This window comes from Cuculus canorus, chromosome 3 (genome assembly GCF_017976375.1).
Source record: "Cuculus canorus isolate bCucCan1 chromosome 3, bCucCan1.pri, whole genome shotgun sequence".
Taxonomy (NCBI): domain Eukaryota; kingdom Metazoa; phylum Chordata; class Aves; order Cuculiformes; family Cuculidae; genus Cuculus; species Cuculus canorus.
This window is the reverse complement of record NC_071403.1, coordinates 114,194,174-114,222,145: the sequence shown is the minus strand read 5'-3', so window position 1 is coordinate 114,222,145 and position 27,972 is coordinate 114,194,174. Positions and strand designations below refer to the sequence as shown.

Here is a 27,972-nt window from a genome sequence, read left to right as displayed (position 1 = left end):
CTAGGCTTCACACTTTGCTGTGTGAGGTTGGCTGCAAACTCTGTACCACAAATGAGTTTTCCAAGGACTCAAGTCCTTGTCTTGGCCCTAAAAATATATTTGGGTGGAACATGTTCTCAAACATACAATTTTAGGTACAACCCTAATGACTCCATTACAAAAAGCAGCTTAAAATGACAGAATTCGCACATGGTGGTAACACTCTTCATAAAACAAAGTGTAAGTACACCTCATTTTATTTACAGTCTGGGTTTTGCATCCTTTAGGTGTACTTCAGCTTAATTTTAGGCCTGTTCTCCAGTAACAAGAGAATTCAAAGCTAACGTATTTTATAAAGGCTGCATATTTCCTGCAATCATATTATTCCTCAAAGCTGCAGCATTTGGAGGGAAGTGCCTACATATATATATATTTACATACATCAGTTAGCGTGCTGTATTTATGCTTAGATTGATTATGGCCAGATTCTAAAGAATTAGCGTGCCATGGTATATTTAGAAAACTGAAATTTATCTACACAGTAATGCTGGAACTGTAACAAAAATACAATTTAATAAGATATATGAGTAGAAGATGGCAAATAATATTCCCTTCTGGAAGACAAATCATTTATGAAAATGATGATATCAAATAGGATTGCAGCATAAAAAAGCAAATACATGAGGTGTGAAACTTTGTTCATTGAAAGGTGTTGGTTTTAAGGCTAAATGCTTGTTAAAGTGACATGATTTTGTTCAGTCTAGAAAATACAAACCGTGTTTCCTTGCTTCTGTACCTCTAATTCCATGTGAGGGACAGTGTAGCATGAATTCTCTGTAATTTTTTTTTTTTCTAGAAACAACACCCACAAGAGGATCTGCAGGAGTTAGCACATCTTTTGAGGATCTTGTGTTCAGGCAAAACAAATAAATCTTCCTGGATAAGAGCTGACATGGAATACTCCTGTCTTTTCACGTAGCCTCTGGAACTCCAGCTTCCAGGAATGTGGTTTACTGCTACGATAAGAGTTCTGTTACTCACAGGTAGCTCTCTTGGGCTGTGCTAAATGGTTATGCTGCTAGCATTGGAAGTAATATAAATGCATTTACATGCTACTATGCTTGGACTCATAATTAATAGTCCAAGCAGTGCAAGCACCAGTGTCTAATCTGCAGGCTGGATAAACTGTTTCTGGATAAATGAGAGTTTGCCATTTATAAATGCTATATTTTCACATGGTTAATCTCATAGGAAACCAACGTGCCAAAAAGCTGTAACAACCATATTTCTCATTAAAATATTGCTCATCGTAGAGTCAGCAAAAGTGAAAAGCTCTATTGAAGATCATATACTTTGAAAAAATAGCTGTATCATATTATCAGGCAGTAAGTTATCTGACTGTTTTTCCAAACTATAGTTCAGGGTCGAATCAGTTTGTGAATTCACATCAAAAACTGCGGCAATCTTTTCTTGAGAAATTCAGATCTGAGAGCTGTGCTAGAAGTTGCCATAAATTACCATCAGGGAGAAGGAGGACTAAAGAAAAGACTGAACGGCTTTCTCCAACTCACCTCACAGTACTGTAGGAATCAGAGCCACAGCTGAGCGTGAGACTAAAGCGTGTTTCATATGACATAAAGAACATAACGGACCAGGTAGACTCACACTGGGAGTTTTTAATATCCAAGTGGTTTGCCACAACATGTAAAGCTCAGTTTTATATTGCAAGGACACAAAGAAGATTTGCTTGTACAGGTGGTTTATTTTATCCCTTAGGCCACACAATTTCAGACGTTTTTCTACTGCCAAGCAGCTGTAAAGTCCTACCCGCACATAAAGCATTAAATCTTCAGGGATCACTTGAAAGACTCATTTTTGTTAATTAAAAAGGTCCACTGATTTTTGAAGATAGGCCAACAAGAGTCAGCACTACAAGAGCACAAAGTATTATAATGACCATGTTGTTGCAGACATCTTCTCTGGAATTACACTCACTGGTCTTTCCCCAGTACCTTAAGGAATTAAGCAGGATAATAAAGATGATCGGGACTTCATTTCTTAAGGCTTCTCCATTTCATCTGGGGAAGGAACACAGCATTGTAGATAGAATATATTTCTACTAAATTGGGGTCTTTTGTGCAATTTCTACAAAAAAGAAACCAGCTTTGCATTTCCTTTTCATAATACATTAACACTGTCACCTACAAATACTGAGACTCAACCTCCTGTCAGATTTCATTTGTATTTTTATTTAATATTTTCTTTCCTTCCTTTCAGCACACTGATTTTTTTACTGGCTTCTTAGGAGCTTGTCTACACATGAAAAAAATACAACAATTCCTTCTGAATATTCCTGTTTTGAAAGAAAAGTATTTTATTTTATTTTATTTTATTTTACTTGATTTGATTTCCTGACTACTTGAATAAGTGATAAAATACTCTAATGAAGCTTTCTAAATATATTGTTATTCAGGAATAATGACTGTGGATTAGATTAATTCTCTACATTTATCTAAAGTAGCTTTTTAGCTTTACTCTTAAAATATAGTGTATTGCTACTAAGATTGATTCTAGTGAAATGAGACTATGCTTGATACTGAAATTATAATTAAATTAATAATTAATATAACATGATAATGATACTACAATTACAATAACATAATTAATATGGTATAATATAATGATATAATCATATCATATATATGACACTATATAATATGACGTGATGTGATATAGTAGTGCTAACATAGTTCTACCATAGTGATCTTTTAAAATTCTACTTTAATCATATTTTATATAATTCTCAGAAGCGATGATGATCCCGGGAAGGAAGACTTGTCATGTGACATTTCCTACTTTTTGCATAGATGGAATGAATATTTCAGTTCAGAAGTGTCCAAGGACCTTCTATTGTGAACATTATTAGTTTGATTAGTTTAATCTAATTAATTCATTTTGTTTCATCTATTCATTCCACCTCCGGTCACTTTGAGGCAATAAAGTAAAGGTCCCCATAACATCCCATTTACTTTATTGGGATACTGAACCCACAGCTGCCTCCTCCTCCACGGTGTCTTTATGCGTCTGCCCTGCAGAACAAGGAATGTCTTGGGAGGGGCACCGAGCACTGGGTCACCAAACCGTTCCTTTCCCTGCCTCTTTCTGGAAATCTCCATCATGTCTCCAAGATGAATCCTAGGACATGCTTGGGAGCAGCTTGCCGTCTTGGAGGCAACATCATTAAATCTACCTCAAGTCTGATTCCCTTTGCCCCATCCGTTTCCCCATCCACATGTGTCCCTTACTCTCCCTGACACTGGGGTGATGGGCAGGCTGTCCCCAACATCTGCTGCTCCGGGCCATGCTGCAGGAACCCTGAACTAGGAGAAAAACTCTACAAAACTGGTGTTACTTGGCCACAGGACCATCAGATGGAGACACATGCCCTAGAGTGATGCTATATGGTCATGTGCAGTCCTTCATAGAGGGAACTAGGTCAGGACTGTGGGGGTTTTGTCAAATAAATTAGTTTAACTTACTCCTTATTCTTACTCCTCCACCATCATCCCCATAAAAAATACTATTATCCACGCCTATCAGTGAAACATTTCTTAGAACTGGCCTTTAAGAGACAGCAAATTACTTCAGCGCAATATTATATAAATTGTTGCTGTCATTCCTGAAAATCTTAATATTTATTTTTGTTTGAAAAGTACATATGTATATGTATGCATATATTACAACTGAGAAAAGCTACTGCTTAGCAAATAAAAGCATATTGCCAGTGACAGACTTGCCAAAATCCCATTTTTTCTGCAGACTCTTACAAAGGTACATTTTTCTGCTGGGTCTTATACGCCACCAGTGCATTGGCTGAGAACAGACAGATTTTGAGGGGGTTACACAAGCTAATTTCCCTTATGAGATTGTATGGTAGCTCTGGAACACAGTAATATATCTATTCTACCTGGAGCTTAGGTCCTGGGCACTAGCAACATTATTTAAATAAGGAGCTATCGTAATAATTGTGCACCTGCTCTTCACCCTATATAAGGCAGGAAAACCGATATAGCTGTGTCTAACTTCAGAAGATTTTTATTTGGAAAAAGAAAGAAAACTAAATCACTTTTTATTCTGTTTCTGCTGCTTACATATCAATCTTTGACTTAGTACACAGACCAGAATGAAGATTTCTTACATTTTAAATGTAGTGAGATCAGAGATTAACCTGATTTCTGAAGGGTGAGGATTCAGTAGGTGTTGTTTTATTATCAGTAACTTCAGGCATCTCCTCCAATCTCTCTCTGGGCCTGGGATTATAACAGCTATTTTCCGCATTGATGGAGGAGGAAAAGAAAAAGAGGAGCAAATGTCAAAACAGTGATGTCTTTTAAAAGGTCAAAATGAAACATGAAGGTAGATCCTCCATGGGGGAGGACAGCAGTGCACTAGAAAGGGAATGACCATCCCAAGTGTCCAGGTATTTCTGCAAGGGGGCAAATGCAAGTAGTTTTTGCACTGTTTGCCAGCAAGGACACAGCTTCCAACACAGTATCTTTAGAGACAATAAAAAGCCAATCTGAGTCCTCTACATGGACTCTGTTGCAGTGCCCGGCTGCCAGTGGCTCTGCACTGTCCCTTGGGCATGGAGATGTGACAGATCCAGCTTCCTAAAAATCTGCTAGTCAGTTTGCAAGTCATAGTCAGATCCCACTGACAGCAGACCTCAAGGCTCTTTTTTTTTGTAGAAAGACAAAACAAATATCTGTGATTTATCTGGCTTTGCTTCATGATATATAATTTGACTGGGAAACGAGTCACTAGTAAACATAGATAATAATTGGTTTATTTTTAATATTTTTTTTCTAATCAACATCCCAAGGTATATTCTAAGGACTTTTTCATTAGTACCGATTTCAAGCATTTAAAAGATGTGACTCTTATGCCAAATACTATTTAATGTAGTCTAGTAAGTAGTCTGTACTAGGACTAGATCTCCAAAGCATGAGCGAATTTCTCTTTAAAAATCTGATGCTTTTCCACAGCAGTTAACTGTCATTTCTACTCACATTATAATGGAGTCTGGCTTATAAGAATCTCAACGCAGTCTGAATCCCACAGGATGCCATTAAGGAGCCTGCAGATCTGTCAACAACTAATCAACACCACCTCACCTATGCACCACCTAAAACTCAATACGAACCACATTGTTATACTAGCTGCAGGGTGGTGAATCACACACACACACAATAAAAAATGACACTAAAATAGGAAAAAGAAAACAAAAAGAAAAAAAAAGTGCTTTTCCTCATTTTTTTTTTTTTCCTTTTAAATTGCTTTTTGCTAGTACTGAGCACCATCTGCTGGACGCGTCCAGCTTGCAGTGTTGCTCATCCTCACGGTGAAAAGCATGTTATTGACACACACACAAGCTCAGTAAAGGTAGGTCTTGCCCCCATATAGAAATACAATATGTGTTTTATATAACTATCCTCCCAATCCTCATATAACATAGATGACGGATTTATATTTTATCACTTATTTTTGAATGAGATGCTCAGTATGTCAACAGATTGCATGCTGTGCTTGAAGTGCTAAAACAAATCATGGTCACTTACACGGCTTAATGCTTGTGTACCAGGCACTAATCTGCTCCTACTACTGGGCAAGCACTTCCAGAACATGCCCAAGGAAGGTTGAGCTCTAACCCTAATTATCAGCCTTAGTGCTGGAAAACATAGATGTAAAAATTGTTTTTTAACCTTCTACATTTGTTTTAGGCTTATTATCCTGCCTTGTAATATAGCAGCCGTACCCTGGCGTACTTGCTCCTTAGGAAATCCTAACTGAATTTTCCAGAAGGATTCATTTCACTGACTCCAATACTTCCCCACTAGACACTATTAGATTTGTACCAGGAAAACACAATCTCATTGCATCTTGTAATCCTCAAGACCCCTACTTCATATGTCTTACCAACTATATGCACGTAAACTGTGCCATTGAAGAAGTGCTACTCTCGTCTTTATTAGCTGCCTTTGAATATTTTTACGTTAATTTTGTAAAGATGAATTCTATGACAGGCATTTCATGAAAATCACTGGGGGAAATGACAATATATTTTTATTATCTGTTCTGAGTCACTAATGTACAATTATTATCTGTGTGGAGCTGAGTATGATTATGAAGAGGGCTGTACAACATATTTTTGAGCATAGAAGTAGCTTTGATTGAGCTATTTCTTGAAGAAGAAAGGAAGAAGGTTCTCTTCCAGAATTGCCCCCTTTTTTTTTTTTTTGTCACAAATTGCCTGATTTGTCCCTGAAAACTGAGGTAACATGGAGGTGTTGCTGAGCGTAAAAGCAGGACTAAGTTTGCACAGGGAAGGAGAAAAATCGAGCCTGTCTAGAACTACATTTGTGAGTGGTTCTATCCACGTGTCCCCAAATTCAAGCTATTTTCTTCATGAAAGACATATGTCAAACAGATATTGCCTCAGGAAAATTTCTAATTTCTGTTTTTCCTTTGGTAGTGTGGGATATGTAGACCAAATGAAATACAGCTTACGATGCTTAAAGTAAGTAAACTCTTTCTACTTTGGATTTTATTGTGAACATATCAAGAACATAGGACTCCAGATAACAGTATATTTATCTGCAAAGGTGTGCATCACATGTTTTGTATGTTCTATTATTATTATTATTATCATCACTCCCTTTTGTTGTTGCCACTTGAGGTTAAACTACAAAAAAAGGGTAGAGTAAAAGTCATCATTATGAATGCCAGAGTATTTTTGTCCTAAAACATCCTCTTAATTTCCTCAGAGTCTTTGCTTTCTGTCTCCTCTGGGTCCAGAGGAGGGCTACAAAGATGATCAGAGGGCTGAAGCACCTCCCATATGAGGACAGGCTGAGAGAGTTGGGGTTGTTCAGCCTGGAGAAGAGAAGGCTCTGAGGAGATCTTATAGTGACCTTCCAGTACCTGAGGCAGACCTACAAGAAAGCTGAGGGGGAACTGTTTACAAAGGTTTGTAGTGGTAGGATGAAGGGCAATGGGTATAAACTGGGGAGGGGCAGATTTAGGCTAGACATAAGGAAGAATTTCTTCACTATGAGAGTTGTGAGGCACTGGAACAGGTTGTCCAGTAAAGTTGTGGCTGCCCCATCTCTGGAGGTGTTCAAGGCCAGGTTGGATGGGCCTTGGGCAGCCTGATCTAGTGGGAGGTGTCCCTGCCCACAGCAGGGGGTTGGAACTAGATGATCTTTAAGGTCCCTTCCAACCCAAACCATTCTATCATTCTATGAATAAAAGATTTAAAATTGCTTCTTTTCTTTTCCCTCTTAGTCCCAGTGTGAGTATTCTAGCATTCCGAATGGTAACATTAAGAGTTTTATAAAGAAAGAAACACATTGCTGGAGGACAGAATAAGAAAGTGGGAAATTATTTTATGCCATTGATACTAAAAAATAATGAAATTAGCAGCTCTGGAATTATTAGTATATTCCAGATGGCATGATGTGATTGCTACTGTACTCCTGCAGGAGTGGAAACAAAAATACTAACATTTATGCAAAGATGAAGGAGCCAATGATCTTGCTGCCTGAGCAGAATATTCCTGTAATTTATGCTAACCTTAAAACACATTTACTGCGGTGGAGTCAGAGTGTCATGGAATAATTTAGGTTGCAATAGATCTTCGGAAGTTATGTTGTCCAACTCCCCACACAAAGCAGAGTCAGTCTCAAAGCTGAATCCAACTTTGAAAGCATGAGGCTGCTCAGGGCTTTGCCAAGCCAAATTATATGTCTCTTTAAGGATGGAGATTCTGCAGCATCTCTGGGCAACACATCCTAGTGTTTCATAATCCTTATTGTAACAATTAGTTTTGTCCTACTACTTAATTAGAATTTTAACTGTCTGTGATTTGTGTCCATTGCCCCTAGCACTGGAGGCTGTGCATCTCCAAGAGGAATTTGGCTCCATTTTCTCTACAAACAGGCACAAAATAGTTGGAAAAAATCAATTACATCTTCCTTCGTCTGCTTTTCTTCAGGCTAGATGAACTCACCACTATACAACTCTCTTCATGTTATGTACCCCCCTCCTTATAAGTGCTACACTATAGAAAGCAGTACTCATGCCCCTCTTCCTGCTGGCTGTGGTCTTACCCATACAGTCCAGTATCATAGAATCATAGAATCATAGAATCATAGAATCATAGAATCATAGAATCATAGAATAGTTTGGGTTGGAAGGGACCTTGAAGATCATCTAGTTCCAACCCCCCTGCCATGGGCAGGGACATCCCACTAGATCAGGCTACCCAAGGGCCCATCCAACCTGGCCTTGAACGCCTCCAGGGATGGGGCATCCTCAACCTCCCTAGACAGCCTGTTCCAGTGTCTCAGCACTCTCATGGGGAAGAAATTCTTCCTAATGTCAAGTCTAAATCTGTCCCTCTCAAGTTTATATGCATTCCCCCTGGTCCTATCCCCACAAGTCTTTATGAATAGCCCCTCTCCAGCTTTCCTGTAGGCCCTTCAGGTACTGGAAGGTCACTATAAGATCTCCTCAGAGCCTTCTCTTCTCCAGGCTGAACAACCCCAGCTCTCTCAGCCTGTCCTCGCAGGAAAGGTGCTCCAGCCCTCTGATCATCTTTGTAGCCCTCCTCTGGACCCATTCCAATAGCTCCATATCTTCTTACGTTGAGGATTCCAGAACTGGACACAGTATTCCAGATGAGGTCTCACAAGAGAGGAATAGAATGGCAGAATCCCCTCCCTCGCTCTGCTGGCCACGCTGCTTTTGACACAGCCCAGGATACAGTTGGCCTTCTGGGCTGCGAGTGCACACTGCCGGCTCATGTCAAGCTTCTCATTGACCAGCACCCCCAAGTTCTTCTATGCAGGGCTGCTCTCAAGCACGTCATCCCCCATCGTGTACTGAAACTGGGGATTGCCTCGTCCCAGGTGCAGGACCTTCCCCTTGGCCTTGTTGAGTCTCATGATGTTCTCATAGCCCCACTTCTCCAGTCTGTCCAGGTCCCTCTGGATGACATCTCGTCCTTCTGGTGTGGCAACTACACCACTCAGCTTGGTGTCATCTGCAAACTTGCTGAGGGTGCACTCAATCTCACTGTCAATATCATCGATAAAGATATTAAACAGCACCGGTCCAAGTACGGACCCCCGAGGAACACCACTTGTCATGGATCTCCATCTGGACTTTGAGCCATTGACCACTACTCTCTGAATACAACCATCCAACCAGTTTCTTATCCACTTTACTGTCCACCCATCAAATCCATATGTCTCCAATTTAGACAGAAAGATGTTGTGGGGGACTGTGTACATTCTTAGTATGTTCTTAGTCTTCACTGTAATACATACAAATCAGTTGCATATAAACCAAGCACAGGTGGGTACAATTGTAATGTTGTTGTGTTGGATTGCAAATGAAATCCCAGAGAAAAACTATAGTTTACTGTAATTATTATTTGATTAACAATCATATCATGTAAGCCGTGTTATTTACTCTTAAGATAGTATCTTAATGAAATTCTATAAGCTGAAGAATCCCTTCTAAGAGCTGTACAGCAAAATATGATGTGGGCAGATGTGCAGCAAATGTAACTGGAGTAGAAATGGACACCACTTTGCACTTCTGTTAGTTAGTTTTATCCAACACTAATGAAGCTTCGTAGAACTCCTACAGAGCAGGTAATTATTACATTCATTATGCAGAGGGGAGGAATTGAAGCATAAATAAGCAACAGAACTAATTTTAAAGTCTGCAGTGATGGCCTAATTGACCTCTTACTGACTGAGAGTTTTAGGAATGATTTAATTAGAGGAGAAATAGGTCAAGGCCAAGTGCTTTTAAATATCTCACTACCTTTTCTACCTCAAGGTCAAGCAGAGAACAGAAGCCAAGAGAAGGCCCTCCTTCTAGCCTTTAAGCCTTTTCCTTCTAGCCTTTTCAAGTGTGTATGATACTCATAAAGAATGACTCCGATTCCTCCTCCTCAGGTGCTAACATTCCTGTTAGGAGCAACACAGAGCAGAAAAGGCAAAAATTGATTAGTTCCACAGTTCTGGGGGGAGAAACCAGCCAGCTAGATAGATGAGTGCAATAGTGCATAGATTCTGGAAACCATTTCAGTAATTCAGATATTCAGTCCTTTGTCCACAGTATGCCTGCATCCATAACACTCTTCACCTATTTAAAAAAGACTCTTTTCTATGAACCTGATTTTTATCAGAGCAACCTGTCAAGCTACCCTTTTAACAATACACATTTTCATAGCATGATTAGACAGGTTACTTACTTTCAAATGCTGGAATGTCTTTGAGAAGAGACAGGGCTTTTTTCTTTTAATTTAACAGTATGAAAATTTTGTCAAAAGTAATATAAAAGCTCTCAAAAATGTTCCTGACTGAAAAGGGAAATTTTGTTTAACTGTTTGCTTGGACAACATTTCAAGAATAATCTTGAAGAGCTTAAAATTAGGGGTGCTTATTATTTCACAACAAAAATCAACATCCTTGTAAATGTCGGCTCTATGAAGTAATAGAACTGAAAAATCAGGCAATTGCTATACAACAGATGAGTGCCACAAGATGGCACTGTTTTATGCCACCGGATTTATTCTATTTCCTAAAACAATGAGTCAGTTCAAAAAGATCATAAAAACAGTAAGGAATTCTTATAAAAATAAAATTAATAGCAATAAGTGAAGAGGAAATATTTTAAAAAGTTAGAAAAATAGCAGATACACCAGAAATAGGGAGGAAGTCATTCAGCAATAATCCAAAAAGGGACAAATTGCAGAGATTCCTTGAAATTCACCAGGGACTTTCTTATTATCTTTGGCCTCATGTGAAGACACACATCTATTTGTGATGAATGATGACTTAAAACTCAGAAGCAAATGTCCTGGGCCTGTTTTTCAAATATATGCCTAAAAACTGCTGTAATTAGACATTTTCCCACAAGTAAGAAAAGTTCTCCTCACCTGCATTAATATAAAGATAGGCTGTATATTAATTGCATGAGTAGAATTTGAATGTTGAACTTAAGACTTCCAATCAGACAGATATTTAATGACCTACATTTTCCCACTTAATTCAGTAGGAATGATTGCCTTCCTATGTATGCCTTTGGGAACAACCTGTTCTCCGAGGAATGCAGAGTAGGTGTAGGCCACACCCTCCCAGGTAAAAGTGATCTTCACATTCATGCAGGAATGTGGAGAAGAAAGCTACCTCGGCTTTATAAGACCAACTCACCACTAGAAGAGCCGCAACTTTTCTAGGTCTGAATAAACATCAACTGTCCTAAATTTCAACCAATAATACCAAAGTGAGCACACTGGGTGTGCCTGAGAAGCTCTTTCTCCCAACATGAAACAAATTCCTCTTCCTCAGGATCAAAACACGGTACTTTGTGTCATGCTGTTGTTCTGGGAAGCTTGAGTGAAATTACTCTTAGCATTAATACACACATTCTATACAAATGTGTAAGTGTCCCTACCACAGAACTCCTTGCTCTCGCAAAACACTTCTGACCACAGAAATCGGTGTAGATGAATTTTACCTTTCAAAGAAAAGAGAAAGGTTGAGAAATGCTGTGAGGACAACTAAGTGTTATTTCCTGAACCTGAAGACTTACAATGAGAGTTTAAATACTAAGTAATCATACTGATAAGTTCTTGCTTAATCTGAACCAGACCAGCTGTCCTCACTTCCAGCCCTGCTCTGCCTCCTGATAACATTGGGGCAGATGTGTCATTGCTGAATAATTTTTTTTTTCCTATTTCTGTATTTGGAACGTGGAAGGAAAGAAAATGTTTTGATACAAAATGTACGTGTGCATGTGCAGCAATATTAACTCAATGAAGAAACATCAAACTTGATAACCATTGTAAGAAGTATTTCTTAAGAGTATTAATTTGTTAATTTAAAACATTTTGCATTTTATTCTTATTAGAATCACAGAACTACACAACCATTTAGGTTGGAGAAGACCTTTAAGTTCATCCAGTCTAAACTTTCCTGGCACAACTTGAGGCCGTTTCCCCTCGTCCTATTGTAGCTACTTGGGAAAAGAGACTGACACCCATACCAGCACCCACCATGGTGAAGTTTATTGAGATAGTCTTAAAAAACTGTGGCTCCATTGACCAAAGGTCCATTCACCCTTATTATAAGAATAAAGCTTTGTAGCCATTATTTGAGAAGCCTTCATGGAAGAAGAAGCCAGAAAAAAAAGGGGGGAATAGGATGAAGAATTTGAGTATTTTAATCTACTGAAGGCAAGGAATGAATAATAAAGGTGAATCTTGGCAAAGGTTTAATCTGCTTGGATCTTTATGTGTTTGCTGGGAAGGGAGAAGACACGGGGGGAGGGGAAAAGGCATAGTGTTTGGAAGATTGGCTCAGGACCCTGAAATATGTGTTTGTAGTGAGTTTCTATTCTGCAGATAGTCCAGCCTTGTCATGTCTCTAAGCAACAAGATCTATAATATGCACTTGGATTAACATAGAGTAAATTGTCTCAAATATGAATAAATTTTAAGCTAGCTACGAATTGTTATTTAGTGATTGCTTTATTATGACAGTAAGTAGAGGAATGAATATTGTCATGGGTTTAAGACCCCAAAGCTTACTAATTTTCACAATTCATGTGAGAATATTGTTTAGGAATTATTTAAATTCAGAGTTCTGACTAAGGCTCACAATTACTGTGTGGGCAAGGCCTTCACCTGTAATAATCATCTCTTGATATTTTTCAGAGGTCAGTGATGGCAGACTGTAGAAATCTCTGGATGATGGGGTAGTCAGATGTGTTACAGTTTATGTAAAATATGCATTTTTCCAATTATTGTGATCTGTGTGATGCCAAAGGTTATAAATAAAGCAGTAATAAATGTATGTCTCTTAAGCATAAACTAAATCTAGAAAACACTTAGGTTATATTATGCAAAAAATCTTTTGTCATTCCATTAGAAGCAGACTTCTTAATTTTCACATGCAAATATAAAGAACAGTACCAGTATCCTGACTTTGGTCATCATGATAAAGTTTAAGTTATTGAAGATGTTGGAGATTCATTTTAATCATTAAATATGCCAAAGCAGATGTACAGATACAGACTGCTACAGGTAGAAACCTAAGTTGTAGGTGAGTCCCACCTGGACTTGAATCTCAGCCTAGATATCTTTTTACAAGGACAGCAGAGAGATGTGGTTGCGCACACAACGGCATCTAGGATTGTTTGATACGTCTTAAGTGTTTGACCTGGTCCCTACCTGCCACTTCAAAATTGCTGGATAACCCGCTGTATTTGACAAACCTCTTCAATTATTTCAAATATCAAAAGCATCTCAAAAAGCAGTGAATGCTTATGTGTAAGCAAGTAAATAGAGGATATTTTGTGTTTATGAATCCCTTTATGAGACAAAAATGGTTCAGCAAGCTCCTTAATTTTTCCTGGCACTGAGTAATTTTAAGATCCAGTCGTTCCCCCCACCTCCCTCCTTCCTTTGTAGAATGTCTTACATAGTCTGGTCTCTGCTTTCAGATAGTTTAAAGGGTATTCATCTGACCTATTTCAGACATCTTCATCTGATCAGGTCTCTGTAGACTAATTTTACAGTCAAGGAGACTATGACACATTTCTAGACTGAAATTAAACTCATCCTAAAGTATGTGGCTAAAATAGGTCAAATGAATCACATGCCCATTTCTCTTCATTGTCTATGAAGTATGGCTAGCTCAGATGTAGACATCTAAAGTTAGGTCAGTTGAATCATGTAATATGCTATCCCTCAAGGACAGGGTTGGAAGGAGGAGTTACATTCCTTCTAAGGTGACTTGTTAAAATGGTGTCTGGGGTTATCAGATGTCAGAAAACTTAACTCTACTTACATATTTGTATAAAGTATGACTGTCATTTCACATTTCTTATGATCTATAAGTCAACATAAGAAGAGTCTCACAATGAGAAAATAGTTATATGATTAGTGGTACTTGACTGTGCTTTTTCTGATCACCCAAGAATTTTAAACCGCTTTGGATTAACAGCCATATAACGATGCTTTCATGGAGTTAGATTTGAAAGTATGATACAAAATTTATGCTGGCTTTATGTCTTTCTCCCCTTTTTACGCTGAACATGAGAGAACAGCAAGGATGTGAAGCAGCATGAAGTCAATCAGACAGGCAATGACTTACCATGCATAAAACCTACCACTGCAAGGTCCATGCACCATTGTACTTACACAGCTGGTTTCTACTAGATCAATTATTATTATCATGCGCTCGTTATATTTCGAACTGATGCTAAGAATCCTAAACCTAAATATATTATATCCTCTAAGCAAAGACTGAGTTGAATAAGGCCTTGCTGGGATGAATATTTTACTAAAAGCTTGTTTGAGCATAGAAGAATCCCCTTCACTTTTGACCCAATCCATCAAATCTTCAGCTGTGCAAATACAATTCCTTGTGAAATTGGATTGTAAGCAGATAGTAAAATTGTGAATGTTAAAAATCACTGGCATAATCTCAAAGTCCAGCAAACAGGAGGGGAAGGAGTAGAAAGCAGGAATAAGGAAAATGAATAGGCTTCACTGTCAAACCTGCTTCAATGTCAAGAAAACACCGTATTTATTACCAAGCAGCTAATGTGGCCATGACAGAAGCATATCATGTTTCTAAAACTCAAGAGGCTGAACAACCACGTAATGACAGGAAAGACAAAACACTTTCCTGATGGAAATGAGGATGAAGAAATCCATAAAGGAGGAAAAGACATGTAGGACTGCATGCAAATTTCCTTCAAAGGCAGTTCTGAGAAACTGTACCAAAGTTCAGATAAGTACCAGCTCTTGTGTAGATTTAATATTGAAGGAGATATAAACATATGCTTAGCCAGAGGACTGTGAAGCATCTATAAGCCAGTAAGATGAGAGAAACCTTTAGAACCTAAATATTACATAAATACATGTGTTCCTATATTTACATTAAAACTGTTTTATAAGCTATTAAGTCAGTATAATTTATCTTTGTTCATATGCCTTTGTAATGAGAAGACTGTTCTCTTCGGCAGCTCCCAGTTGGGTGACCTGGTTCTGTCCCCCATCCCCTAGGACTGGAACTTGTAACAGCTGGACATCATAGTAGTGGATCAAAGTTTAGTTATATTTAACACCTTTCTATTTCACAGGAATTCCACAGAGAGGCCTAGAAAATGAAGTTTCATAGAAAGGAAGGAAAGTGAATTACAGAAAATATCCTGTGTTTTGCAGTAGTCAAGGAGGTGTCAATCTTTATTAAAAGTGATTTTATGTGGCTTAGGACCACCTGTACTTTTAAAGAACATAGTGATCACTCTAATGTGACCTTTTAATTGTACCTCCATGTATTCTGTATCATCCATAACTATTGCATCTCTGGGAAAGTTATGGATATTACATTTTTTTTTATTATCTTGAATTTTGCATGGGAGATTCTCCTCAAAAATCCAAGGGAATTAAAAAAAAAAAAAAAAAAAAAAAAACCAAAAACACAAAAGACCCCAACATTAAACAAGTATTGAAATAAAAGTTGGTCTCTATAAAAAAAAAAAAATCATCTTGAAATAAGCCAGTAGACCTCCCAGGAATGTTCTTTTACAAATATTGTCGCAGTTGGCATGAGTGCCTCCTGCAGCCTAAACCTGCTACCATAACTGGTCTGACTTTGTTACAAGGCACACCAAGAGGAAAAAGAATTTTTTTTTAAAAAAAAAAGAGGTGCCATTTTAAAGACGTGTGATGACTCTTAAGGGCCGTACTATTGACATCCAATGTTCCTAGTATCGCTTCCTACAATCAGCACTTTAGTATGTGCAGTATTTTTCACTTTTTTAAAGAATATACTATTTCGCTTGATGTTTAGCAAGGGCTTTTTCAAACCAGTTGCATAGCAGCTGCCAAGTACTTTGAACATATTTGCCAGTACTTCGAACAGCTACAACTTCACTCAAGTGACCTCTGATTGCAGCTGGGACACCAGCCCCACACTTCGTTACTTTTCATTTAGCACGCTTATAAATAAAAGCTAATTGAAAATGTACACCTATAAAGAAGAAAAGCCACACAAGGCTGGTTCGAGAACGGATCTGTATGTCTACAAATGTCTATAAACATTTGATTTGTGACAGATCCCATGTTACATCTGCATACCTGCAGTGCTACATATGGATCGCTGAGGCAAAAATCATTTAAATGCCCTAAGAGACATTTCAGGGCTGCCAGAAACTCCCGTCTCTGATGAATATTCAGAAGAGATCTGTACTGAAAATGGCCACTGGATTTTTAAATAACTATTAAGAAAAATGATTATTATTTTCTGACATAACCAGGGAGAAGAGAGAATTTAGAAACTTTGCTTTTCTTAGAAAGCTTTTTGCTCAAGCCCAGTATATGTTAGCTTCCATAAAAATACATCTTTCTTACAGACATAGAGTTGTAAAATAATTATAACAGGACTGAATTTGGCAGGGTTTGGCCCTGCTGCATCAGGGACTGACCCTGGTGCCCCACCCTGGGCTCTGGCACCGAGGAGCTGTGCTGAATGAGTCAGGGCAGCCTCAGTTCCCTACACCCCTGCCCAGCACCCTGTTGCTCCCTGGCACATCATTTGATGCCGAGATTCCAAGCCCTCTGCAAGGCATCTTCTGTAGAAAATGAATGGGACAAGCTCAGTAGTCCAAATCCTTTGCACAGGACCTCCAAAGGCAGTTTTGATCCCAAGGAGTGGCCAGGCTGGCAAGTAGAACTCTACTTTTGTGCCTTGCCCTTGGCGAGCATCAGGAATGGGTTGGCAGTTTGTCCCCCTAACATGGTTGAAGCACAGTACCTGTGTCTTTGTACCTATAATGCTCTCAATTTGTTAAATAATGGTCTAGATATTTACTTTAAAATGGCAGCAGTTGTAAGCAAATGCTCAAATTAAGGTTGTAGTAAACAGTCTTGTTGAGGTATCTGTGAAATAAAGTGGGGATTTGAGAACTGCCTTCCAGTTGTAGCCATCAAAGCCCAGCCTTAGCCCCAATTGCTAGAATTTGCATTCATTGCTGCAGCCACCTATATGTTTTGAGGTCACAGCTGTTACAGAAAGCCCTATCAATCAGCCTTGCCAGCTCTCGAGCAAAAAGCCTTTCCCCCTTCTCTGAGACGTGCATACCATCAGATGCCAGCAGACCTGATGATGAACAGATCATCCCATGGGTGAAAAACCCAAAGTTCTGCTGATGACACCAACCTCAGAGCCACATGCTGACCAGCTGGGTCTGCCTGCTCAATCCTATATTTTCCCTGCTACCCAAAGGATTGAAGAAAATAACACCTCCACACCAGATCCTTTAACTATTACTCCCAGGGCTCGGAAATCCCTTTTGATTGTTTGAGGGTTTCTCCTTGCTATCTCTTTGCTGCCTACATGAAAAAAACACTGGTGGGTAACAGTCTGAGGGCATTACCACACTTGGGAATTTTCTGGTTCTCTCTCTTACCCTGGCCCCAGGGAGGCAGTAGGCTTCCCTGTGAGCTGGGTCTGATCAGCATATTGGACCTTCTGTTTCCCTCAGAAGGGAGTCACCCATGACAATTACCCTTCTTTTTGCCTTTACATGAGTAGGGGGGATGTGAGGGGTTGACTGCCTAGATGACCCCGACCTACGCCCACTTCGTCATCTGTATGCCTATCCAATGCCTCAGTCCTGTTGTGTACAGGCACCTGGGAAGGTGAGGCAGGCTGAGAACAGATTCACCTGCCACCCCAAGCAGTATCTTTTTCCATCCTCCCCCATCTCCAGGGCTTCCTCCTTCTGCCTGATGGTGTGAGGAGGGTAGGGAGTCCTTTGTCTCCTGTGCTGTGGTTGGCTAGTGCATCTCTCTCAGGGACTGTAGGGTATGATTCCAGCAGTCAATCTCCTTTTCTGCCTGCCTGATACTCCATCCAGGACACCTCCTTCTAAAGCTTGGTCACCAGGCTGAGTGGTTCCTTTACTTAGAATCATAGAATCATAGAATAGTTTCGTTTGGAAGGGACCTTAAAGATCATGTAGCTCCAACCCCTGTGCCATGGACACCTCCCACTGGCTCAGGCTGCCCAAGGCCCATCCAACCTGGCCTTGAACACCTCCAGGGATGGGGCAGCCACAACTTCCCCGGGTAACCTGTTCCAGTGCCTCACCACTCTCATGGTGAAGAAATTCTTCCTTATGTCTAGTCTAAATCTGCCCCTCTCCAGTTTATACCCATTCCCTGTCATCCTGTCCCCACAAACCTTTGTAAACAGCCCCTCTCCAGTTTTCTTGTAGCCCCTTCAGGTACTGGAAGGTCACTATAAGATCTTCTTTGAGCCTTCTCTGCTCCAGGCTGAACAACCCCAACTCTCTCAGCCTGTCCTCATGGGAGGTGCTCCAGCCCCCCGAGCATCTTTATAGCCCTGCCCTGGACCCATCACATCTCCCACAGGTTACCTTGCCGCTGCTATCGGATACTGACACAAAACTCGGGCACACCCTGCAGCCCTGGGCCTGGGCAGTTCCGTTTGGGTGGCTGCATCCATCCTTTCAGCTGGATGGGCTGTGAGGGATACTGAGGGCACAGCCTTTTGCTGCGTGGATACCATGGCTCCTGCTGTTCTCAGTCTCCTGGGACAGAGCCCTACATGTTCGCCCTGCCTGTATGAACTGACGTGCAAACTGACACACCGTGCCCTTCTGACACACCGTGCCCTTCTGACACACCGTGCCGTGTTTGCCTGCTCTGTCCACTGCTCTCCTTCTCTCTCTCTCTTTCTTACCAGATGTCATTCCTGTAGCTATGGCAATGTTCCCAGGCCATTAATGCTGTTCTTAGCAACTTATCCAGGTCACCACAGTCATTACGCTTTACTGAAGTGCACATAGCACAGCGTAGTCCTAACACATCCAGCTATGGGATGAAGAATCATATTTTTCCTTACTGCATTCAGGTAGTCTCTCTGTAATTAAAACTATCGGAGATTTTCTTCATCAAATTCTCCCTCGGCTGCCTGAAGTTTCACTGCCAAACTTCATTAAAACACGAACTGTGCAATGTTTTTCTCTGCAAGGTACATAAAGTCTCCCTTGAGAACAATTGTTTGTGAAGTGATGGGGTTTTGCTGTTCTGTAAAATAGTCCTAATATTTCAGTATATACACAATCACAGGTTACTTCTTGCATGCAAGTACTTCACAAGCAGTTCCTTTAATTTTGCTTGAGCTGTATCAGCTTACGCTAACATAAACTGGCCCTTGACACCTATAGAACTGTGACGATACAGTATTATAAACCTTGTAAGACTTTGTGAGTTCTCATTACTAGAGTTATTTTAGGTCCTGTTATACACACAAGAAAAGGCTTCAGCCTGAAGGAAAGGAAATCAGAATACTCCGATTTATTTAGGAAAATCTAATAAATAGAATTGTTCATTTTCAGCTCCTACTTTACAATTTCATGCTTCATATTTTCTATATAAATCACCTCTTGGCTTTTTTGGTGACTTTTCACAAACATTGCAGCCTGGAAGTTCAGTGCCAGCTAACTTTGCCTGTTATCATTTTTTTTCAATGACAAGAACGTGCATACATGTGTTTCCTGCTTGAGGTGAAGTTCGTATTTACAGGATGTGGAAAGTTAGCATGACAAAAGTAATGACTGTGTAGAAGGAAATTCACTTTCGTTAACAGGCATCCTATTTACTCCACTGTCACTTTGCATGATATGCTGCATACCATTTCAGATACCAAAGTCCTTTCAATGAAAACTTCCTCCGTAGAAAATGGAAACTTTGACAAAAAAAAAAAAAAACAAAAAAAAAAAGATAAGTCTGAGTTTACCCTGAAAAAAATATATCAAGTAGATCCTTTCCTCAGATACGCACATCCAGCTTCCACTGAATCCACTGGTCACATATGAAATCGATCCCAGGAGATGATATTAAATTATTTCTTTTAATGAAAAATGGTTGAAAAAAACTTCTATTTTTTTCTACCCACTGCATGCCACTCACTGAGAAGCCTGGCTGTCTTCAAAACTGTTCCGATCTTAATTATGAGTTAAGCTAAACTCTTCTGGCAATAGCTGAGGAAGGATTCACAGTCAGCAGAAAAACATCCAGGGAGATTGGACAATGATCCTCTGCAGCTCTCTATAGGATTACTGTGGGATGAAGAACTAAAGGAGTAAATTTGCATTCATAAATCCTCAAAAAACCCACTCAGACCCTGTCACTGAGTTAGAAATACCACGTTCAATCCAGTGGCTGAATTTGCAGTGACGAGGGAATTGCAGGGCTGACTGATATTCTGTCTGCAGGCAGGCACCACAAAACCAAGTCACTTAAAGGAAATCATTTCCCATGCACTTAACATTACTACAAGCCCTCTGCACTTAAAACTGGGCTCCACATGACTGCAACTCAAAGCAATGAAATTACTATAAAAACATTAGACATTCCCATGAATTGGGTGCAAAGTTTTTTAAATTTTTTTTTGCATTTCTATAACAATAATTGGAGGGAAAAAAAACCTGTTTATTTGACTGTTGCCAGAAATGATATAAAATAAATGATATAAAATAAAATGATAATATATATATATAAAATGATATAAAATAAAATAAATATATATTTATAAAAATAAATTTTTGTTTTGAGAATTAAGTACTCTGGATGTTGATTTAACTCAATTTTATAATCACCTGCAACAGTTCTAGGCTAGATCGCTAAAATTTAAAAGGATGGCATTTACCCACATGAGAAATTATATTCCATCAAGGAACATGTGACCATATGAATTACCGACTTGAGAGTCATGGAATAATATTCTTCTCTGCTCCGTGATGCATGAATCTAATTTTGTGCAGTGATACGGATCAGTGAGAGTGACCATTTCCAGGGTTATGGAAGAACTTGCCCCTGATTAGAAATCAAGAGTGCAACTGAGTTTAGGTACAAAAAGGCTGAGAATCAGCTTAAAGAAGTTTTAGCTTTTGAGAAAGAATGTGTGAATGGTTCACTAGTTACTAAAATAGACCCAGTGTTACAACAGCAAGAGCTTGTAGACGTTACTTGTGTAATAAAAATAAGGGTGGTAACAAATTATATTGCTGTGAAGAGCAGATGAGGAGAGACGCCTACTGAAACCTGATGCTGCCTTTGAACTTTAAAATTTTGACTTAATAGGCTCTGCACTGGTGCTGCTTAGCAAAGAGCTGTCGCAAAGGGCAGATTTGCTTCACAGCAGAGTTGCTTTATTAAAAATCCTCAGCATTTCCATAAAGTCCTGATTCAGAAACAGAAGGAGGAGTTACACTGAACTTGACTGCTGACCTGACAGTGAGAATGGAGCTATTGTACCCAGAACTGAATATGCATATCTGTGCTGCTTCTTGCTGAGCTTCACACGGCAGTTACCCTCAGACAGAGAGGAATCCTTTAGAGATCTGAACGTTGCTCACTGCCAGACACTGAAACCCTGAACCAGACCCTAACGGCAGTAGGTTTCATGGCTGATAAGAGGTTAAAATATAACCTTTAACCTTCTCTATTTTTCTATCCACATGCTGTAGGGTAATCAATGGACTGTAAGCCATGTGCAGCAGCACGGCCCATGTCGTCATCCTTGTGCTATTCAGCAAACTGCAAGCTAGATGTACTTAATTAATAGTAAAGATTGCCAGGGAAGCAGAGCTCAAAATGCTTATTTGGTACTGCATGAATTGAATCTGCTTGTTTGAATAAAACACTACTTACCTCATCGAGTCTTATGCATTAAGCCTTCGCTTCATACTGTGCTTTACTTGGTGGGAAGGAGTCAGCACGCTTCAGTACAAAATGTGATACAAACTAATGGTTGGGAAGAAAAAAATCTAATGCACACCATGTGTTGTTCATTGCATGGCTTTCCCTATTCCTGCTGAACTTTAAAGATAAAAAAGAAATAAATATATCATCTGTAGTCACTGACCGCACAAATAAAACACAGAGAACAGAAATTCATTCCCTCATTTGAACCTCAGCAAAAGCCAGCTCTCCTTTCTGCTCCGTATGCAGTACTAGGAATACCAGCATCCACCTAAGTCACACTTTCTTTCCAGATTTTAACTGAGTTCCAAACTCTTTGATGAAGATAGATCTGCTTATGATTTGATTTAGTAGTGATGACAAGAAAATGTATCTTATTTTGTCTTCTGCCATCTTTGAGACGGAGAGACTGTCTTTCCCATTAAACTTTTTAATGCTTTTTCAATCTTCATTTATGGTTCTCCTCCATCTTCATCCTGATGGAAGCTATAGCACAGTTAGACATTTTCTTGTTAAGGCTGCACCGAGATACAGCTCTTGGTTCAGTCCAACAGCTTCTGGTACAAGTGACATCTGCAGCACTAAGCCATCTCTTGTAAGCAAAGAAATGAAGAAAATGCACTGAAAGACTTAAAGTAGAAAATATGCTTCAATCCTGTTATGAGATCTATAAGTAGTTGACATAAGGCTTTTATAAGTTTAATTTGTTTTACGCAAAATTAATTGTTCTATAATTCAATACTCAGTTATTCCTCTTAACAACTGAATGAGCATAGTTTTTGTCACAAGAGAAATAGCTTTCTGTTGCCACTTATTAATAAGCTAGTAAATAGCTAGTTATGTTTGTATATCATGTTGGCAGTGCAATAATTTGTTTCGCATCACAGTGATGAAGCTGAAATAACTGTACAAGGTAGAACTGCAGGATGTCTAACTCGGAGTGTTGCAAGAAGTAATGCCATTGCAACAAGACACTCTCTCTGACTCCTAGAAACTTCTTGTTACTACTGGTAAATGAAGGGCTCCTCTCCCTAGAATAAAAGCTCAAGGCAGCATCGTGATTGAAGACAGCTTTGGAGGCCTTGGGGTGAATGAATCCCAAAAGACATAACAGGGAGGGGGGGACAGGAGTTTAGGAGAGGTGGCATAATTGGGTAAACAGATGAAAATGAGATGGAATAAGATATTTATTTCCTATTGGTAGCAGTTGATGGGAAAAAATGAAGCAAAGACTTATTATCGATTGCATATCACTATCAGGGGGAATGAACAGCAACTTCCTAATGCCCATGAGAAGATTACTGAGAAGACAGGGCCAGGCTCTTCAGAGCGGATGTCTGATAGGATGTCTGAGAGGAGGAGAAGAGACAATGCATGTACATTGAAAAAAGGGGTGTTCAGACTGGATGGAGGAATAAGCCTTTTCATCTTCAGGACAGTCAGCAGTAGAACATCTTGCTGTTCTACTGCTGTGCAACTTCCATTCTTGGAGGTCTTTAACACCCCACTGGATAAACACCAGAATAACATGGTCTGGTCTCATAGCTTTGAACCTTGAACCTTGCTTTGAACAGGTTATATTAGAAATTGCATAATGCCAATTCAAAGACGAATTATTTTATGATCTTTTGATCCTACGATTGTTCAGTTTATTGTGGAAACAAGTCTTTTGCCATCTCTACAAACGAACTTTCTATTTATCCTTGACTCAGCATTAATTGACTGAGCATTAATTACTGTTCATCGTAAACATCTGCTTGACTGTTGACTTTTCATAATTACTGTTGTATTTATCTTTCAGTTCAGTAATATTTTATTTCATTTACATATAGACTCAATGCTTGCAAGGAGAGATAGAATATTTATTTAGAAAACTCAGGAGAATGTGTTTAGCTTTTCTAGTTCAGATGACAGAAAAGGATCAGCTAGTTTACTAAGAAGGCCATTTATCTTTTTTTAAGCGGTTTTACCACCATCTAGCAAGAGGATGGTGTACGGGTTACAATTATTCCAAATTTAATAAGACAGAAAAAGACAAAGACAATTTTGAGAAGCGAAGAAAGCATTATCTCAATGTTCTTAACACTTCTATTGCTGTGCTGTTTGTATTACAAACTTGGCAAGTTGTAGTCTAAGATTGGAATGCCTAGATTGTAGAGGACTTAAATTGTTTTCATGTGGGCATTATTTCAAATGGAGTCTTTAACAGTACACTTAAATTTTGTCTGAACTTTTAACTAAAAGAGAAAAGCACTCCTTTCTAATGAAGTCCCATTCTTGATTTGCCAGTTTTCAGGTGGGGAAAAAAATTAATGTGAAATCAGAGGGGTGGGGGCTATTTCAGATGACTAAAACATGTAAGACAGTTTCAGATATATTTATCCTCCTTGTTCTCAAATAACAATGGAAAAGAAAGCAGAGAGGAGACAGTCATCTACTGCCTTGCAAGTAGTACAGGTCCTCTACTATTTGTGAAACATAAGTAAAGAGAAATAAGAAACCTGCAGGAAAGCTCATTAGATTTACACTTGGTGGTTTGTATCTACCCTGAAATTTGTTTTGACATAGCAAACAAAAGATCAATCTGAGTGACTTTAATAAAATTTACAGCATGTGCTTTAAATTTTTTGCGATATCAGAAAAGCCAAATAATTGCAGAAGAGACAACTCGGTTTTGAATTCCTTAAGTCTAATGAGTGCTAAGCAGACGTGCACTCCAGGAACAACCTACCCGTGTCTCTCCATGTTGTGCTGGAAGTTGTCACATTTATTCACGTCTCCTTGCAGAGTTGACAGGGTGAGCATATCATAATACGGTTCAGTTAAAACGAGGTGACCCAGGAAAGACCTAGTAGTTTAACTGTTTAATGTAACCTGTCTCATTTTGACTATATTAGCAAATCATCTCAGCAAATCTTTGGAGACAATAAACACAGGGAAGAAGCTGACAAACAGCTGGTAGTGGTAATGCCCTTTACCAGCACAGCGGAACTGAGAATACAACATCCATTCACAACTAGATGCTTCAACAAAAGGATAGCCTGGATCTTGCAAATCCTTTCAAAATAATCTATCAAAGACAGGGTATTAGATCTTTTCTGGTTTGATGTATTCCTCAAACAAATATGCTGCATACATAATGCATGTGTTAAATACAGTATTTAAAGCTGCAAAGATAATATTTCAAGAATTAGGATATATATGTATAGGAATTTCAGAATTAAGATTTTAATATAGCTTTCCTGTAGTTCGACTGGGCACCTATCCTGCTCCCTGGCTGAGTCAGAGGCTATCTGTGCTGGTTCATAATATCAGGCTTTTACGTAGATGGAGTTTGCAAAAATATCATAATATATATGTATTGGGATTCACATGGAGATTGTATGGGCAGATCAAACTCATTTTTTTCCTATTACAAAAGCTAAGGATCTAATTTAGCAACCCAACGATTACTTTAACACACTTATGTAATTTCCTGTAACAACTGCTCATCACTTCATGCATCATCAAATTTGAGTCCCAACCTTTTAACTCTCTAATAAAGACTTCAGCCCAACTTAAGTACACTGCCATGTAGCAGTGGGGCAGAATTAGATGGCTGCATTTTCCATTTTTATCATCTATGTCCTCCTCTCCGTTGATAGAACCTGTTATAGACAAGGAAGGCTCTACTGTTTATCTCACAAAGCACGTTCTGAATATTGTGTTGGTCAGTATCATGAATGAAACTGTTCAACCACTCTTGCTATATGTACACTTACATATACAAGGATAGGAAAAGTGACTGAGGACCATTTCAGTCTCCCAATTTGAATTTATTCTGGATATAACTGAGTCCTACTGGTCAGCAGTGGTAGATTATTGTCTTAGAGTAGAACAACAACAGCTATCATGTTCACTGAGGACTAGCTGGCAGGGTCTGGTTCAGTCTACCAGCTATTCTGTAAAAGAAAGTTTCATTTCTTGTTGTTGCCTTAGAGGGAACTATATGGGCCTGCCTGTTGAAGTATTCAGATTCATTGTTTGTGATCCGAGCCAAAACATCTTGAAGAACACAAGTAAAAAAAAACAGAATGAATTATTTTTATAAATGTTCTGCAGTTATTAGGATATTTTACATAGTATGTTTCTATAAACAGAGTTTTGTCCAGCTGAACTCCTTAGATTTTCTCAAAACAAACAGAAAAAGGTTTCAATAATTACAGAATATACTGCAGATACACAGGTCCCTGTAAACCTTCTTCTATAGCAAATGCAAACAAATCATACACACATACCAAAACCAGAAGACAGCTTTCTGAAAAGTGTCCTTTCAATGACATTCACACACATTATGATAGAAACTCCACAGATATGACTTAAACTTAGTGTTTGCTGTTGATACTGTGTTAGCTTATCACGTTATCAAGTCAGCATGCACAGATGTGGCCGATGTTTGGAGCTTCTGCACTTCCTCTTCTGACCGCAAGTTCTGGGAAAAATGTAGCATTTTCAACTCAGAAAAACACAAAGCTGAAGCAGGGCTGTGGTGTAGGATAATAATTACTTCACAAGATACAGTTTGGGTTGCTACTGCTTTCCATTTTGGAGTAAAAGCATGTCACCCATGTCAACTAAACATTTTAGCTGGGTAGGTACATTAAAGGAAATGTTTAATAAATTAATTTTTAAAAATATGACTCACCTAGATTCCCAGCCATCTATCTAAAGCTCTGAAAGATGGACGTTATCCATCTTGAATTCTCATGGTTCTTGCAATATTGGTTACATCATTTGCATAAAATGAATAGAATAAATTGTTACGAATCCAAAAATATACGGTTGCCAGGATACATCTTGCTAGATGCAAATGAAAATGGGTTTGTGCCGACCAGCTTAAAATAGTTTGGTACTTAGACATTTTCTTATTAACATTAATAGTGATAAATGAAACATTACATACCCAGTGAGCTATTGAAATTATTACTATTTGTTTTGCGTTAGCAATATTATTTCAGGCAAATCTGAACTAATTTTTATACAATGTAATTCCAGTAATATACCCTGCAGTTTTGTTGTAGAAGATGCACACAGAATAAATAAATATTCCATATTAGCTACTTGATCAACTTTCAGAATCAAAAGATAGGTTTCGTATTAATTGTTTCGACCATTTTCAGTGCTACAGCATTAAAAATAAGTATCTATCAGTGTAAAGGAACATTATTACTATGCTTTGTCCATGTACACATGCATAAGACAGTCACAGTTGAGAAACACTCAAAAATGTCCTAGAATCCAACCACATTCCTATAAAATTACATAGCCAAAGTCTCATTAATTAATAAATATAATTGACTTGCTGAAAAATGACAAAATTAAAAGAATATTTTTATTTTAAGCAATATATTTTATAAATTTTGACTATTTTTAAGCTGTATACATGCATATCAATACCATTAAAAGCCTGTATCAGAAGTTTAATCATATCACTTGCCTGAGTGAAGTTGTTTGTGTGAGACTGACAATGAAAAAGAGTCTGCATTGAAAGCCTAGTGAAGTTAATTAACATATAAAATAAGTACATTTTTATTGTGGGTCATTCAAAGTGTGTACATGTATTTTAAAGGGGATTATATTTCCTATATATTGACTTTCAAACAGGTAGATAAACACAGGCCAGATTTCTAACTGTATTCAGTTGAGGCTCCTGTGTTTTTGACGAGTGGTGTAGCTGCTCTAATCTGCCACAGCTGGTCCCCTGCCAGCAAAGGGCTGAGTGCTCATGCTTCTTCCAACATCATGCCTCAGTTGATAAATAAACTGGGAGTTTACTGCAGTAAAAGCCCAGTGTACGCTAAGAAAGAAAGTTCTTCAAGTGGAAGATGTCTACAATTGAGGTGCAGAAATTTTCTCTTCCCCCTAACTTCTTCTTCCCTGCCTTCTTTGAAAGGAGAAAACAATACTGACAAAACCACAGCAGCACATTTCTCTCATAGGAAACAATTTCAGACACAATTCAGATCTGTAAAATGATAGATTAACTCCCTCCTCTGCTCTTTTGGCTTGTTATGTCTCAAAAGTTATTGGGTTTACCTCTAATTTTCAGTGGTATTACTGAGAAGAAAATT

The 27,972-nt window shown here is 38.7% G+C and overlaps 2 long non-coding RNA genes across 3 annotated transcripts in view; one reads left to right on the top strand and one right to left on the bottom strand.

Annotated features, from left to right (window-relative positions):
- The window catches only part of LOC128851848 (uncharacterized), a 46,726-nt gene extending 20,116 nt beyond the window's left edge, over window positions 1–26,610 (bottom strand). For both annotated transcript variants that reach the window (XR_008449353.1, XR_008449354.1), the window contains exon 1: window positions 26,547–26,610. This is a non-coding gene — a long non-coding RNA (uncharacterized LOC128851848). The remainder of the gene's footprint in view (window positions 1–26,546) is intronic.
- On the top strand, window positions 892–12,056 carry LOC128851850 (uncharacterized). Its single transcript, XR_008449356.1, has 3 exons — window positions 892–1,022; window positions 6,512–6,556; window positions 11,968–12,056. It is a non-coding gene; the product is annotated as an uncharacterized LOC128851850 (long non-coding RNA).
- Window positions 26,611–27,972: the final 1,362 nt, after the last annotated feature.